The sequence below is a fragment of the Pezoporus flaviventris genome, unplaced genomic scaffold (assembly GCF_033815535.1).
Source record: "Pezoporus flaviventris isolate CSIRO_AGI_PZ_B2104156 unplaced genomic scaffold, CSIRO_AGI_Pfla_v1 ptg000045l, whole genome shotgun sequence".
Taxonomy (NCBI): domain Eukaryota; kingdom Metazoa; phylum Chordata; class Aves; order Psittaciformes; family Psittacidae; genus Pezoporus; species Pezoporus flaviventris.
In genome coordinates this window covers 26,645,157-26,662,863 of record NW_026892593.1, presented here as the reverse complement: position 1 = coordinate 26,662,863, position 17,707 = coordinate 26,645,157, and positions in this window count along the sequence as shown.

Here is a 17,707-nt window from a genome sequence, read left to right as displayed (position 1 = left end):
TTCACAATTGCTAGGTGTCAGCAATAATTACATGATATATTTATTTCTTTTCCTATGTTAAAGAATATCTAGTTGACTTTGAGTGATATTAACAAGTCTGAAAGCTTGTTCAAGCTTTCAAAATATTTCAAAATATTAATACAATCACTTCTTACAGTTTTTAAAATAGAATTTGAAGGACACTGGGGTTTTTAAAAGAAAATAAATGTTCTAATATATACAGTGATGTTACTAGATAATTATGTCATTTTAAATGTAGTTCAGAACCTGAACTAACCTGCCCTCTCTAATCCGTGATTCAAAGGATCTTGGATGTTAAAAGAATTTCGTTAGCTGAAGCAATGTCATATTGATTGAGCATAATGGTCTTTTGGGAAATTTCTCAGATGTTTAATCAAACCAGGAGCTCCCAAGCATGCAGGAAGTTCCCATTCTGTCTTGTTGGTTGTGGAGACCATGGTGAGATCTCTTCATTGATCCAGGCAATCATTCACCATGTGCATTATATGCAGGTGTCTGAAATAGTGTGGTGTTGAAAAAATCCTGTTTACTCATTCTTTGATTTCCGGTCCAGGGTTTTACAGGTATCAGTGGTGTGGGGCACAAAGCAGCTGTGGCAAGCTGTGGGGCCAAGGACATTGAAGAGGCAGGTCTCTATTTCTTCACGCTTCTATCCCCCTTTTTTCCCACCTCTCTCTTGCTTGCTTGCGCTCCTGAAGACATACATTACACACTGAAGCAATGCTTGGGAAGTTTTGACACATTGTGCTGTCTCGTCCTATGAGAAAATTTGCTTTCCTGTAGACATCTGTCTTCCATTTGCAGCTGGATAAATGGGAGCTTGTGGACAGTGGAGCTTTTTAGGTTCTGGTGGGCTCATCAGACTTTCTCCAGCAGAATCTTGTGCTTGATTGAATTCTGCACTGCATAGTCAGGACCATGTGTTAAGGTGAAGAGTGATACAGCAGCAGGGTTTGTGGTGACCCTCAGCTGGGAGCATGCTGTGGAGAGCTCAGCAAACCTCTGTCAGTAGCAGCCTGGTTGCACTGGTCTGAAGGATGAATGAGATGTGTTAAGACTGTCTCCCTCCCTTAACCAACCTCGAAGAAGATTCAGATCAGTGCTGCATGAATTCATTCCAAATTTTATCTAGGTCCAGATCTATGCCTGTCTGGAGTTCCAGTAGCCTTCTCAAAAGCATTTTTTATTTTATCTATTTTTAGGTTCACAAAAGGTGCTTTACTGACTTATCTGGTGCAATTTAACGACATGCACACGTATCTGCCTTTTTTCAAAGGCAAAAGACAGCAAGGTTATTGGAATAGAGATCCATGCCAACTCCCTTTCCCTGTCTCAGAGAAAAGAAACTTCCCACATTCCACGCCCTGGAAAGGTGCCTGAATTCAGGTTGTATACAAATGCAAGGGGGCCTCTTGCTGCAGAAGAGCCGCTGAAATATGAGGGTAGCCAATACCAGCACTCCACATGACCCCAGTTGCCATGGAAGATCATGAGGTGGAAGGTGGGATCCTAGGCAGCCAGACCCCAAGCTACATTTTCCTTTATCATAAATACCGACAACACTTCCCACAGCAGCCAAGAATAAATAGGAAACCAAAGTGTTTGGTGAAAAATGGACTTCATATATTCAGCTGGATGGTGGCAGCTACCAGCAGGGCAGTTCCATTACGATCTGGGTCACTGGAAGTCAAAGACACCACTTGGGAAAACGCATACCAAGGGACCTTCAGCACAGAGGATGGTCTGCGTGCCCTCCGGTCAGTGGTTAAAGCAACGGGCTTGCTGCTCCTGACTCATTCAACCACCCCCCACAGTAAATTTTAAGAGTCTGTTTTAAAACAAGAGGAATGAATTTGATTTGCCTAAAGGGCGAATGAGATTTTGATTTTCAGCTGCAGCCTCCACTGACTCTCAAAGGGAGGCAACCACGGGCTGAGCTGCAGAAACATTATGCCCAGCTACCTACTTACGGCACTGGGCTTGGATTTTGGTGCTTCATTTAGAGTTAAATCAGTATGGCCTTTGACCTTGAACTATGTTTTTCAGTTTCATCTTTTTACCACAGGGCAACAATAAAACTTACCTAGAGTATTTCAAATATAATCAGGAAAGAGCTCTGAAATGTATGATGAGCTTCATCATAGCATAATTATACATTTTTATTGTATTTATATAATCAACAACAATATAACATGCCACTAATGACACTTACAGTTTTAAATCCTCATGATACTGATTTCTTTCGTTTCTTGTGGGTAAGCTGTTCATTGACAGTCTATGCATCTGTTTATCAAAATGCCCTTGAGAAACAAAATAACATGTGAAAACCATTTTTTATTTTCCAGTAAACTTCATAACACTTCCTCAGATTCCATCCTTTGGAAGGATTTCCAGCTTATCTTACGTGTGAGAAATGACCTTATAACCTATGTGTGACAGTTGTTTGGGGTTTATTAAGTGCCCTGCTCACTGGTAGCATTGGGGCATTACTCACAGATATTTGTGTGCTACTACAGAGAGCCAAGGAAAATTATTATTCTTCTATATTTAACTATGTTGTCTTCCTTTTGCCCCATGTCACTTAGAAGTATCTTGCGCCAGGATAGGTTTGCTTTTAAATTGCTAAAAGCAAATTGGTTTTTTTTTTTTTTTTTGCTCTGTACTTGGCTCTGGTGTTCAGTGCTTTGGAACAGGCAGCTTTCATTTCTGAACACAGTTTGCCAGCCCCTTAATTGGCTTCTTTTTAAAGGACTATTTCTATGTAGAAGCTGCTGCCTGTATGAAGAATGAGGAGGTAAATTGATTTCCATGTAGAGTTCAAGGAAAGCTGTCAGAAGAGGGGGAAACACATAGCTGGCATTAGCCTGCTAAAGAATTCCTCTGCTGGGAATCCGGGAAAGAGCTAAACCTAGATGAGTTTACTAATAAGGTTAATTTAAAAATTATTCCAAAGGATAGCTATTGCTATTACTATGAGAGAGGTTTAATATAACTTTTCCTATTTTCAATCTCAAATGCCAGCAGTAATGACACCTTCCATGAGAATGATATTCATTATAGTGCCCTGGGGCTGTGCACTCTCGTCACCTTTTTTATCTCTGACTCTCTCTGCGGGTTTTAATTCAGCGTGAGGTACAATACAATTGTCCTTGCGCAGGACACAAGCCATTGCACACACATCGTTTTTTCTGAGAAAAGTTGGGAGTCTGCATCTGAAAATGCACCTTTGGTTAAGACAGTGTTTCCACAGCAATGAAACTGCCAGATGTTTCATAAGCACCATTGATGTAAGGATATCAGAAAGGATAATGCTCCAAATTACAAATGGGAGCTTTGGCTGTAGGCAAAATGAAGTGAACAATCAGTATTCCTGGCATAATGGGGTAAAACAACAAACGCTGCCATAGATGCTCCGTATTATTAAAAGGTACTGCGATAAGGTTTCTTCTGCAAACACAAAGGCAGCATTATGCAGAGCAGGGGTTTAATCTAATTTATTTTCCATGCCTTTTATTGACAAATAGCTAATGAAAATTACTCACATTTTCTCTGTATCTTATCAAGCATTTCTAATAAAAAGACCCACTCTTTTGTATGTATGTTGCATCATTTCATAAAATTTTCAGCAACCTATGGCTTACTAAATAAAGTTGTCACTCAAGCCTCATTTAGCATCCTACTGCAACGAATCAAAATGGACACTGAATTAATGCTGAATATTGTCTGTGTTTGATGAGGTCTCTGCACGATCTCTGTTCTGTCACCTTTAATGCACTTTGCTTGAGGACTTATCTGATTTCTTACTGTTACCAGGAAAAGATGAGATATTACAAATCTGTCCCTGGCCTTATCTAATTTATGCCTTTGAAATGTTTTTTCAAGAGTGAAGAGAAATTAAAAAAACGGGGAGATCCATCATCACATTACAAGAATCCCAGTCAGAAAGTCTTGCAAAACCAAAGGAATAAGTACTATGTTTTATTTGTTCTGTGTTTGAAATAGTCTAAATGAAGTGTTATTTTACTTGGTACTATAAGTAGTTGCCATAGGCTCAGGAAACAAGTAAAATTCAACCTAAAAAGCACCGAGATCTTTTCAGGAGATCTATGAGTGCAGAAAGACATAGTAATTTCAGTACAGTATTTACAACTTAGTAGATTTGTAGCTGCATTTCCATTTAAAATTTGTTAGAGAGCTGTATACTATCATGAGAATGAATACATAACCATGTATTCAGTTCCTTGCACTTTTTATTTATAAGTGATTCATGCAATTTGTATGTACAGAACCTCACACATTTGCTGCTAATGTTGTGAGCCTGGGGGGTTGGAACTAGATGCTCTCTAATGTCCCTTCCAACCCAAACCATTCTATGATTCTACAACAGCAGGAAATGCCCACTGTTGGTTTTTGGGCTGTTCTTTCAGCATGGCATGCTCAGGTCTCCAGTGGTGGCAGAGGTGGAAGGGCAGCCACAGTACCTACCTCCCATGGCTGCTCCTTATCTACCACATAGAAGGTCTTGCAAGGCCCCGCAAACATTGTCCTTGAGCTCAGGTGCCCTTCTCCCTGAGATGGGGTACCCTGGCTACATCTCCCACTGCAGGTGATTAGCACATGTCTTGGAAGGTGGGAATATTTTGGCCACAGAGAATTTGCACTCACACTTTTCTTCTCTATGAGTTCAGACCAGACTTACTGCATAAAGAAAGGTGACAGCTTCCTTTTCCTACAGGTGTATGTTCGAGAAGAAGGCTCAGTAGAGCCCCAGAGGCACTTCCCTGATGTCTACTCCAAAGCACTTCCAACTCAGAGGTCAGTGCTAAGAGGCACCCAGGTCTCTTGCACACCTATTGGCTAAGTTAGGCAAGTCCCCACACTGTTTTAGACTTCATGAATGCCAGGAAAACTCACCCACATGTTGCTGGCCACCTGTGGAGAGGTGAGAATTCTCAGCAGCAAGTGGGAACTTGCCCTGGAGGCTGGAACTTGGCTTGCTGCCACTCCTAGATCCTTTTGGGTCTCTACACTTCTGTTGACATTTTATCTTCCTGCATCACCCAACACCAAATACCACCGGTCGTTTTTAGGCTATTTGATCACTGGCTACTTTTTCACACCATTCTCCTCCCCCAGCCTTTTTACTTTCCTGAATAACATCTGCCCTAGGTGTTTGGGTAGGTGAATTTCTTCTCTCCTATCTCCTTCCCATTTATGACATAGAGTGACAAAGCTGACTGTTACTGGGGTCTCAAAACTACCCATAACTGAACAAGAAACCATTAACATTCTTCAAGGACAATCTGGTGCTCTGTGCTCTGCTTTGTTTCGGTAAAATGACCCGTCACCAGTGAGATGGCTATAAACTGCAGCGCTGTATTTTTCTGCTGTTGCACTCTGAAATGGTTCTGAACTATTGATGAAATTTATTTATTTATCTATTTAACTCTTTATCTATTTATTTATTTGATGGTTAACAATGCAAGGACATTTAATAACAAATACAGTGAAACCCTTCCAGCTCATATCTTCATAGCATTGTGTGTGCTCCTTGCAAATGACTCCCATCTCCCCTGAATGCTCATGATGAAGTACAAGGTTTATCCTAGGCCACATCATTTTCAAATGTGTTAAAAACATAATGAAGTAAGCACAGAATTCATATTGCTGTGCATGACTGGGATAACCTATAACTGTAGCATTAGATCTGTCAGGTGTATGATTTACTCTATCAAAAATGCTGCTTTGTTTTAGGGTTTTGTTTTATTTGTAGAGCTTGCAGTAGGAATCATAACTGGAGCTCTCAATTACAGTTGCATTTTAGAGTGTAGGCAGTGTCAGCTAATAATAAAAATATTTGATGACACAGGTCTTCTTGTTGGATAATACACACAAGGGGGTTCGTTAACCATCCTGAGTTTTGCCTCAAGCTGTGTAAGTGCCTTGCAGAAGATATTAATTTCATATGTTAATGTTTGTGTCTTCAGATGTTCTTATTTACACATTGGGACCCTGCTAATTTGCAAACTCTGCTTAGAAACATAATTTCTATGTGTTTCTTGCATTAAACATGCAATCCTCTTACTTCCAATAAAGAGCCCATCTCCATGGGTGATATTTGGTCACATTTATTCAAAGTTCAGAACTAGCCACTGCTTTGTTGGGGAAATCTGTCAGTGTTCAACATCCTGTGATATTGATGGATGACTTCTGTGGCACTAGTAGAGGTAAAGTGAGCAACATGCTCACTTCAGACAAATGTCCTGCCCAGTGAAAATAGCCAGGACTCTGCAGGACTCATCAGATGGGAGACCTTATGTGGAGGGGGTGGTTGAAACAAGAGAGAAGTTGTGCTCTCCAGAAACTGTGAGGAGAGCTCAGTTGAGTAGAAGCACATTTTGAAAGCCTGGGCAAATCTGTGTGTAGATATGTGTGTGGGCCCATGTTGCTTTGGTCGTATCTTCCTAAAGTAAAGATCTGTGAACCTGGAGTACGCGCACGTGGTCAAACTTGTTGCTTCCACTGAAGCGACCAGAACCCGTCAGTTATTGTTCTGTGTGCCTGGAAATTAATCCACAGCCTATCACAAAAAACTATTGAGGTCTGTTGGGAGACAAACTTGGACACACATCAGAGGATAACATGTACCAGAGTCCTCACCCCAATAAGCATACACAGATGTGTGTGAATGCAAGCCAATGCACAGCACTTAACTGGGGACTAATACGGACATATTCTGGATAGAGTTGCACTGAAATTACTGAGTGAATGAGATAATAAGCACTCGTCCTCAGGGCAAAAGATCCAGGAAGAGGAAACCAGAAAAAAAACAGTGCTGCAATCCATTAAAACATAGGACACAGGAGATGAAGAACTGAATTTCCTGACTGGTGAGGGAGCTCTGCCTAAGCTGCAGGTCTGCATGTGTGTGTACAATGTGGAAGGAAGTCAACAGTATGTTAACATAGATTTTAAAGGAAGTGTTTGCAAGAAACTGAAGAAGCTTTGGACTACATGGATCTAGTGGGCTGGGTCCTAACAAAGCAATCTGGGCAGCAGCTAAACTGGAAATAACTATATGATGGCCCACATAGCTGCTTAATAAAATATGCAAAGACCAAGCATGCAGCTTTTCTGATCCATACTTGGCTATTGACTTAAACTTTTCAAATGGTGCTTATTTCATAGAATCATAGAATCATAGAATAGTTAGGGTTGGAAAGGACCTTAAGATCATCAAGTTCCAACCCCCCTGCCATGGGCAGGGACACATTTATTGCTTTTAATAGAACTACCTGTACAAGAAACAGTGACTGTTAATAATGTTTGTCACCTTGATTTGTACTTCGTCCATCGCATCCCCTTGAAGCTCTAAACATGGTTTGGAGATGTCTGCTCTCAGCAAATAAAGCAACATCCACAAGTGATTTGATTTTCATGCAGTCTCTGAGGTAGAACTTGGTCTGTGTTTGATGTGCTTCCTACAAAAGAGACAATTAGCATGCAGCAAAATGCAGGCGCACAGAGAGCTGGACCCTGTTCAGATTCAGTGTTTCCCTGTTTCTGATTTATTAACCCAGTACAGATGCACCTGTTTCTTTTCAGTAAAGTGGTATTCTCTCCCCAGTTTTCCACTTGTTCTGCCAGAGGCACAATGAAAATAGCTGGCTTGCCAAAATGTACACAGTACCCACTGGCTGGGGAAGGATGAGGACTTAAAGCAGTCACAACCTTGTTTAAGCACAGGTATAGGACTGCATCCTATAGCAGCAACTAAAAGCATCACACTTTATTTTAACATATTGTAGTGGACAAAATGTGTTATTAATGGAGGACAAGAAATCATAACAAGCTAATTCTTCACGATTCCTCTATGGGTTCCCTGTGTAACCTTAGTGAAGTCACATGGACAAAGATTTTCAAACCTGGATTCGTGAAGGTCTCCCCAAACCACTACCAGCTCTGCTTTATCCCTACTTGACCCTACACTGTATCTTAAGCATCCAACATGTACAGCTCAGCACTCCTCAGCCTTACTGATTCAGTGTGGATAGGCCGGCACATATCTCCGATCCCATCACGCATGAAAACATGTCCTACTGCTGAGGGCTACTTGGAAAGAGAATTGAAAGACTGTTGTGGCAAGGGGCAACAAAAGGGCTAACCTACAGAGCAAATTATTTCTCTTTGTGTAGTTACTAATAACCAGATCACCAGATCAGGGATCTCTCGTTTACATGCATACATTGCGTGCTCACTGAAAATCAACAAGATAAACCCAAACTCTTTTTAGATTATATTTTAACGAATCTCCTACCTGAGGTGTGCCCAAAATTCTGTTGAAATTGCTAGCTTCCCTAGTTTCAAGTCTGAACAACAAGGTTTGACATGGCTTATCACCCATATACATCAGAAAATGCTTTTCTGCTTTAAAGTGCTGCACAGCTTGTGAGGAGGCTTTCTATATCTGTCTGGAGATGGACTGTAGCTGCAGATACTGTGTCTGAGGATGAAGGAACATGTAAGGAAAGCAAATCAAAGGCACTAAACCTTTCAAGGGATTTCACTCTGTTAACGTCCTTCTGATGTTTCAAATAACAGCAAGAAAAAGTTCTGTGTGCTGGACAGGATCTTGTGGGGCAGAGGCAATCCCATGGTCACCTTCCCTTGTGATGGGACCATGGCAACTGTACCCCCAGCCACCACCACTCTTGTAACTCCTTCCACGTTCTCAAGGTTGGCAAGCAGCATCTGCCTCCTGCACCAAATAAAACTGCTCAAAGGTATGGCAATCAGTGCCAAGAGCGAGCAACGCAAGGCAACAGTGCAGAACATATGCTTTATGCGTTACCATTTGTCAGATATTGCTCATGCTAATGAAATTGCAATCCACTCGAAGTTGGGATATAATCAGTAAGTAAACTTACTGTGAATATCAGGTTAAATATTTAGTTACTTTGGTTATTGAAATCAGACTGTTGAACAATTACTGAACCTACATAATATTCTTGCTGGAGAAAACACTCTCTGGAATATGTGGATGTTCTGGGTTGTTGTGGAATAAATACAACTTTCCTCTAACATTATAACTAAAGATTTTCTGAAAAATAACAGTATAAACCATATTAAAAAACTCTTTACCCCAGGCTACCATAATGAAGAAAAAGTATTCCAAATGTGAACTAATGAAGTACAAAGTAATGAATATTTAATTTGTATAATTTACCGAAGTGCAGTTAGGAATCCGAGCGACATTCTTCATAAACAGTGTTCATTAGGACTTTAGCTTGCATGCAATCATTACATTTTTTTTTCTGCATTACTATGGTATTATACAAAGGTGAATGAACATCTCATGAGAGTGTCTAGAAGGTTCAAAGGAAAAAAAGGAAACGAAGAAAGCAGTGGTGTCTATTAAATTTAAATAAGCTACCTGTTTACAGTGAAAAAGATAAAAGACTAAGCAGAGCAGAAGAGCAACTGAGAAAAGGAATAGAAAAGGTAATTGAGTTTTACATTGTGGGCTTCTTCACTTGGCAGTGTGAATATTATTGAATTAGCCCTATTACTATAAAGATTACACAAAAGCAGAACAGTGTGAAAGCTTGGTATGAAACTTTAACAATATCAATGGAGGTGAGATAAGCGCTACCAAAAATGCACACAGGAATGTATCAGAGAAAGAATATCATGGGATTCTCTTTCTTTTTTTTTTTCAATAGAACCGAACTATGGCGTGATGTGAATTTTAATGGGAGCACACAGAAAAATGAAAATGTGAAGAGCAAAAAATATCCCTGCACAAAGGGAAGGATTTCACAGCCACAGCCTGCACAGTAAATATCAAGAGGTGAAATATTTGTGTTAAAGAAATATCCTTCATACCATACCTTTATTTAACAGACTATCCCTTGCCGCATCCTCTCAGGCTCTAGCTTATTGAGTTGACTCTGGCGCAAGGTCACATATTTACCTGAAATATGGATTTCACATTGTTTTATAGATTCAAAGTGAGAATTAAAAGTCAGCAGGTTTAAATTACTGAATGTGGATATAAAAGTTGTGTTTTTGTTCGACTGCAGAAGATTGACCCAGAGTGGCTTTGCGTTGCTTCACCCTTCTTTTCCAACTCTTCTTTTCACATACTTCAACCTAAATTTGTATCTGCTGGCTATACATTATTTGCCTAGCTACTGACACAGATTTTTCTATAAGGCATCTGCATAGGTTGTTTAAATAGTCTCTAAAATCACAGCACAACACATTCAGTGTTTCACCCTTCCAGAAGGTAGGAGGGATATCCTGTAAAAATACCTGACTTAAAATCAGGATGCTTTTTCCACTCCTCATTTCAGTGGGGGAGAAGGGCTTCTGGACAGGAGAAGTTACACTGGCACCAGGAGTCCTGATTAACCGTAAGAACTACTGGTGCCTCAGGCTGGCAAGAAAGCCTAATCAGGTGCTAAAAGGAACATGATTTTGACAAATTATATATTCTAGGAGTGTATAGGAGTGTATATATACTGCATGCTGCATATATACACTCCTGAATTTTTTCTTCCGCATCTCAGACTGAAAGAGGTAATTGCCCTTGCTACGGGTCACCCCCATCTATTCCCACACCTTGTTCAGTGTTGTAAGTTAGCAAGACAGCCCAACTGGAAGGAGTTTTGGACAGCTGGCAAGCACAGTCCAGGCGGATCTCCTGCCTGTTTGATGTAACTCCTGCCTACCTGAAGGCAGAGCAAGAGGGTAGTTGCACAGCATCCCAAGAGCTCAGCCCTGGCAATTTCAGGTGTCAGCACTAGAAGAGCCCGGCAGGGTGCTGGAACTGTACCCTTCCATTTAGCAAGCTATTTGCAGAATGTGGGGATGCAGCACGGAAATGTGCAAATGATGAGCCATGAGAGACTGATGACAGAAGGTGAAGCAATTAAAAAAGTGAAATTAGAGGAGAGATGCAAACTACCATCTAAATGTAACCAGTGATAAGTCCTGAACATAACTGTGTATAAATGGACAATTTTCAGGTTTCAGCACAGATATTTCTCTTGCTGTCTCAGGTAATTTAACAGAAAAATTACTAATTCTCATCCTTTCATTTATTGAACAGACCAACAGTGATGTAACACTAAGAGAGCTGAAGTGAGGTATTCAGATATGGAAAGCAGCAATGAGCTGAGTGTGCAGTAACTGCTAGAGGAAAGGGATGTCAATGACCCCGCTGCTTGGGAGAGTATTAGCCTGATGCTGAAAGGCCAGTTTAGTATCATAGAATCATAGAATAGTTAGGGCTGGAAAGGACCTTAAGATCATCTAGTTCCAACCCCCGTGCCATGGGCAGGGATACCTCACACTAAACCATGCCACAAGGCTTTGTCCAACCTGGCTTTGAATATTGCCAGGGATGGAGCATTCACAACCTCCCTGGGCAACCTGTTCCAGTGCCTCACCACCCTTACAGTAAAGAACTTCCTCCTTATACCCAATCTAAAATTCCCCTGTTTAAGTTTGAACCCGTTGCCCCTGGTCCTGTCACTAAATTCCCTGGTGAATAGTCCCTCCCCAGCATCCCTATAGGCCCCCTTCAGATACTGGAAGGCTATGAGGTCTCTACGCAGTCTTCTCTTCTCCAGGCTGAAGAGCCCCAACTTTCTCAGTCTATCTTCATATGGGAGGTGCTCCAGTCCCCTGATCATCCTCGTGGCCCTCCTCTGGACTTGTTCCAACAGTTCCATGTCCTTTTAACGTTGAGGACACCAGAACTGCACACAATACTCCAAGTGAGCTCTCACGAGAACAGAGTAGAGGGGCAGGATCACCTCCTTCGACCTGCTGGTCACGCTCCTTTTGATGCAGCCCAGGATGTGGTTGGCTTTCTGGGCTGCAAGTGCACACTGAAGCCGGCTCATGTTCATTTTCTCATCCGCCAACACCCCCAAGTCCTTCTTCACAGGACTGCTCTGAATCTCTTCTCTGCCCAACCTGTAGCTGTGCCTGGGATTGCTCCCACCCAGGTGTAGGACCTTGCACTTGTCATGGTTAAACTTCATGAGGTTGGCATCAGCCCATCTCACAAGCATGTCAAGGTCCCTCTGGATGGCATTCCTTCCCTCCAGGGTATCAACCAAACCACACAGCTTGGTGTCATCAGCAAACTTGCTGAGGGCGCACTCAATCCCACTGTCCATGTCAGCGACAAAGATGTTGAACAAGACCGGTCCCAACACCGATCCCTGAGGGACACCACTCGTTACTGGTCTCCAGCCGGACATTGAGCCATTGACCACAACTCTTTGTGTGCAGCCATCCATCCAGTTCTTTATCCACCGAGTGGTCCATCCATCAAATTGATGTCTCTCCAATTTAGAGACAAGGATGTCCTGTGGGACAGCTTTGCACAAGTCCAGGTAGATGACATCAACTGCTCTACCCCTGTCCATCCGTTCTGTAGCCCCATCATAGAAGGCCACCAAATTTGTCAGGCAGGATTTCCCCTTAGTGAAGCCATGCTGGCTGTCACCAAGCACCTCGTTTTTCATGTGCCTTAGCATGCCTTCCAGGAGAATCTGCTCCAAGATTTTGCCTTTAATTTATTACATTAATTTGCAGTGGAATCTGTTTCTGCATGCCTTAGTTGGGCATATCAATATCTCCCCTGTGATGACAGTGCAGTTTTGCTTGGGTAGCCAGCTGTGGAGTTTGGTACCATGTGATAGAATTGAATGCAGCTCTAGAGTCATTTGTATGATTCCTTGGAAGCCAAACAACATTTCTGTTTTATAAACTACAACATAATCCTACAAAATACTGTCCAGATTTCCTTTACATCATTGAAAAATGTTTGCAAAGATGTAGGCTGGAAGTTGATCTCCTTGTAAATCCATGGACCAGGTTTACCTGAGAGTAGAGATACCCTGTCACCACCCACAGACATGTTTTGTTATGGGAGAACTGGCTGTGACACCTTACAGCCTCCCAACTGCTTTATGATCTGCACCAAACACAGGCGTAACTGCAATTTTCTTTTCTTCCTCCCCCATTCCAGTCTCCAACTCTTCCTTTTTTTTTTTTTCTTCACTGTGGTAGTGCCTGTTCCCCTATGCAGGTTTGTCTCCATCTCATCCCAGCTTTGTGTGTGCACTGGTGCCAAAATAACAGCTCTGATCATCACATTGACAGTCCATGGGCTTAAGTGGGGACCTGTGATGATGACAATTGCTTCACGCTCTTGGCTAATATGCAAAATAATTAAAAGTCTCCTAATATGCCAAACAAGACTAGGTTTTGCATGTACTGAGACTGTTAGAAAAGATATAACAAAGAAAAGTTGGTGGGATAGAGACAGACATGTATTTGCACAAGCATGAGCTGGGCATGGTGAAAAGGGGAGTAGTACAGCCAGGCCAGCTGGTGCCAGGGCAGAAAACAGCTCCTCCTCCTGAGCATTTGCCTTCCAGTCAGCACTAAAATGCTTTTTAGCCAAAACCAAATGATAAAACTGGATCTGAAATGTGGGCAAATGCCTACAGAAAGTAATTTTCCTACTGAAATAACAACTGTGTTGATGAGTGGAACAGGGATGAACATTTTGGAGGAAAACTTAGTGCACAATGTCAAATCTCTATGCTGTCGACAGAGGGGGATAGGTATTATCCAACCATCAGCATCTGAGATAGTGGTGAAAGAGAAGTGAATGGCTATGATGAGAGCTGTGAATCCAGAATATCCACCCTTTTCATATAGGTTTGCTGCAGCGCTCCACTGGTCTTAAAAATAACTGTGGACTGGATCACTGCATTGAGCTACATGCTTCTGGCTTCCCAAAAGTGACCCAGCAACAATAGTGCTGGTATTGAAATAACCGGTGACTGGTTCTGCTTGACAGGGAGCGGAATATTTTTCTTTAATGTTAAACTGTGGATGAAATGTAAATCTTCTCACTGTGGCTAGTGGTTTGTTTTTTCTTGGTACCGCCATGTAGAGCTCCACAGGTGAGCAATTGCTTGAGAGAGGTGTTTGCTGTCTGGCCCATAGGACTGTCTAGGGTCATGCTGGCAGCTTGCAGCTCTCCCAGACTTACAGACTGGTTGAGGTTGGATGAGACCACTGGGAGTCATCTAGTGCAAACCCCCTGCTCAGGTGGGGTCACCTAGAGCACACTGCTCAGGACTGTGTCCAAATGGCTCTTGAATATCCCCTGGGAAGGAGATTCCACAACCTGTCTGGGCAACCTACTCCAATGCTCAGTAAAGAAGTTCTTCGTGTTCAGATGGAACTTCCTGGGGTTTAGTTTATGCCCATTGCCTCTCGTTCTGTCACTTGGCATCACCAAGAAAAGTATGGCCTTACATTCTTGACACCCTCCCTTCATATATACATTGATTTGATCCCCCCTGAGTCTTCTCATCTGTAGGCTGAACAGGCCCAGCTCCCTCAGCCTGTTCATACAAGAGATGCTCCAGACCCTTAATCATTCCCCTAGTCCTTCACTGAACTTGCTCCAGGAGCTCCATGTCTCTTTTGTACTGGGGAGCCCTGAACTAGACACAATAGTCTTCACCACGGATGAGTAGAGGGAGGATTACCCCCCTTTGACCTGCTGGCAGTGCTCTTTCTGATGCAGCCCAACTGATGTGGCCAACCCCTTCTCGGCCACAGGGGCACATGGCTGGCTCATGAACAACTTGTGCACCAGGACCCCCAGGTCCTTCTCTGCAGAGCTGCTTTCCATCACGTCAGCTCCCAGCCAATACTGGTGCCTGGGGTTATTTCTCCCCAGGGCTAGAATCCTGCACTTGCATTTGTTGAATTTCAAAAGGCTCCTCTCTGCTCATCTCTCCAGCCTGTCCAGATCCTCCTGAATGACAGCGCAGCACTCCCGGGTATCAAAAGCTCCTCTCAGCTTCATATTATCAGCAAACTTGCTGAGGAAGCTCTATCCCTTCATCCACTGATGAGTAAGTTGAGCAAGACTGGATCCTGTATTGACCCATGGGGAGCACCACTAGTTATAGGTCTGAACTAGACTCTGTGCCACTGATGACAACCCTCTGAGACCTGCCATTCAGCCAGTTCTCATCTTCCTCACCAGCCACTCATCCAGCCAGCACTTTCTGAGCTTGTCTGGGCAGATGTCATGGGAGACAGTGTTGAAATCCTTTCTGAAGTCTAGGTAGAAAACATTTCCTCCTCTCCCCTAATTTATCCAGCCAGTTGTCCCATTGTAGAAGGCAATATAAGCATGACTTTCTTTTGGTAAATCCATGCTGACTGCTCCTGATCATCTTCCTGTCTTCCACATGCATAGAGATGGTCTCCAGAATGAGCTGTTCTCCATCACCTTACCAGGAATTGAGGTGAGGCTGACTGGCCTGTATCTCCCAGGCTTCTCCTTGCCCTTATTGAAGACTGCTTTCTCCCAGTCCTCAGGCACCTCTCCTGATTGCCATGACCTTTCAAAGCCTTTTGAAGACTCTCCCTTAAAGAAGAATTTTTATATGAAATGCTTCCCTACTATAGCTCCAGAAATATAAAGAACTAGACTGGGAAGTGAGTAATTTGTTTCCAGCAACAACGGTGGGAAAAGCCCCAGTTTCCTGCTTTCTCTCCTTGCAGAAACTGGGAGGAGGTCTCAAGAAATTGGGTGAGAGTGCAGACTGGAAGGTAAGCCTGGCTCAGATGGGAAGATTAAAGGCAAATTGTTATTCACATTAAATTACTTTGGAGAAATATTCTATAAATATTAGAAATTTCATCAGTTTATTTTTATCTTATGTAAGCATATTCCTTCTCTTTCCTGAACATAAATGAACTGGCTTAATCCGACTCTTTTTCATTTAATGGAATTATTATTCCCTTTGCATCTCCCCTGCTGCTTTATATCACTGCTGAGTATTTATTAAGAACTAGTAAAATTCATGAATTTTGCTTGCTTGCCAGGTACAGAAAAATATGGAAACAGGCAAACGGCAAACTTTTGTGCTTACTCAACAGGGAATGCTATGGCTATAACGCACTATTGGATTATATAAAAAGGTACTAAAATTGTTAAAATGAAGCAACAATTTTCACATCTTATGACCAAGGCTGGTAAAGTGCTGATTGTGCAGATTTCACAAAAAAAAACAGCAGGAAGACAGTGACTGTTTTAGTTGCAAAATACCACATTATGGTTAAAACTTAGGACCAGAAAACACAATTTTTCAATCTGTTTAAATATGGAGATAAGGTTAATAAATTTTCTCTGAAAATGCAAACTTTGCATTACAAATTTAAGCCCCCAGTCAACAGCCTTTCCTGAACCTGGCTCATGCCAGACACCATTTTCCTTTTCTTTTTCCTTTTTTCTTTTTTCCCTATTTCCTCATGATTCCTCCAAATCTTTTCGCTGGCCTCAGGGACCTACTTGTTAAAAATCTGTTCGGCAAAGGAGAAGATGGAGAGCCCAGCTTCTCAAAGAAATATGTGTGTCTAATTCTCATTGAAGAGGTGCGGGTTCATGTTAGCACATTTGGTATTTGTAACTTCAAAATTTATACTGCGAAGCTGCTCTGAAAAGGAATTAAATTCATTGTGCGTGGAAAATTCTCAGCTCATGTTGCTAGCAAATATTTTTTACAAGTCAGTAAATTATTTTGACAATTTTGTTTCACTTTTAAGACCATATCTCAATTACAATAAGTAACTACTTATATGAAACATTTAACATCTGAAACCCCTATTTTGCTTTTCTTTGAAAATTTGATGATATCTAGAAGTCATGCAAATTGCGAACAACGTTCAGGGAGGCCTTCCATTTCTGAAATTATTAGGCATGTTTGATTCAGGTGTTAGTAACATAAGTGAGTCAAAAGGTGTAAATCACTTGTTCAGCTCGGCTTGGTACTGAGATTACAGTTCAGGTCTAGTCTGTGGGTTCAGAAAAAGGCTATCTTTGTTTCTTACAAAAATGTTAAACTGCCACATCAGGAAAGAGAATGCCTACATAGATTGAGAGATTTCTCATTGCTTCCAAAAATGCTAAGCTTCATTGTGTGCTCCGTGAGTGTTTTCTAAAGAGAAAGGCACCAGGTTCCTTATTTCACCTGATTCCAGCAGAAACAAAGCTGCAAAAATGAACACAGGGTACTTCACGCTTGAGGGAAGATATTATTGTATCATTAAGAAATGATATCCAGCTGGCTCGGGAGAAAGCCTCCAAAATTACAGAAGTAACAAAAGCAGAATGAAGCTTTCTAATAATAGGATTTATGGCTCTATGTTTTATTTTGTGTGAGTACTTTATAAGCAAGTAAACTGGCATTTTGTGCTTCAAACCGTCACTTTGTATCCATAATAGGGGATTATTTAAAGACTTCTTCTTGGCCTTTGTGCCTCTGTGTGTGTTTGTGTATGTACACATATATAAATATATATCTGTTATACATATACACTACATATACACACACTACATATATATGCTATATCCATATGTATATACATCCATAGATATTTAAGTGCTTCCCACTCCTAGTTTTGAGGAATGTACTGAGTATTGTCTCTTTTTCTTGTAAAGTCACAGAGCTAGAAAGGTATGTGCAAGTCCCGCTGTCATATACCTCGTATTTAAAATGGTGATCAGTCACAAAAAAGGGGAGAATGTGTTCATGCACAAAGTGTGTCTGGCAAATTAAAGCTGATTCAG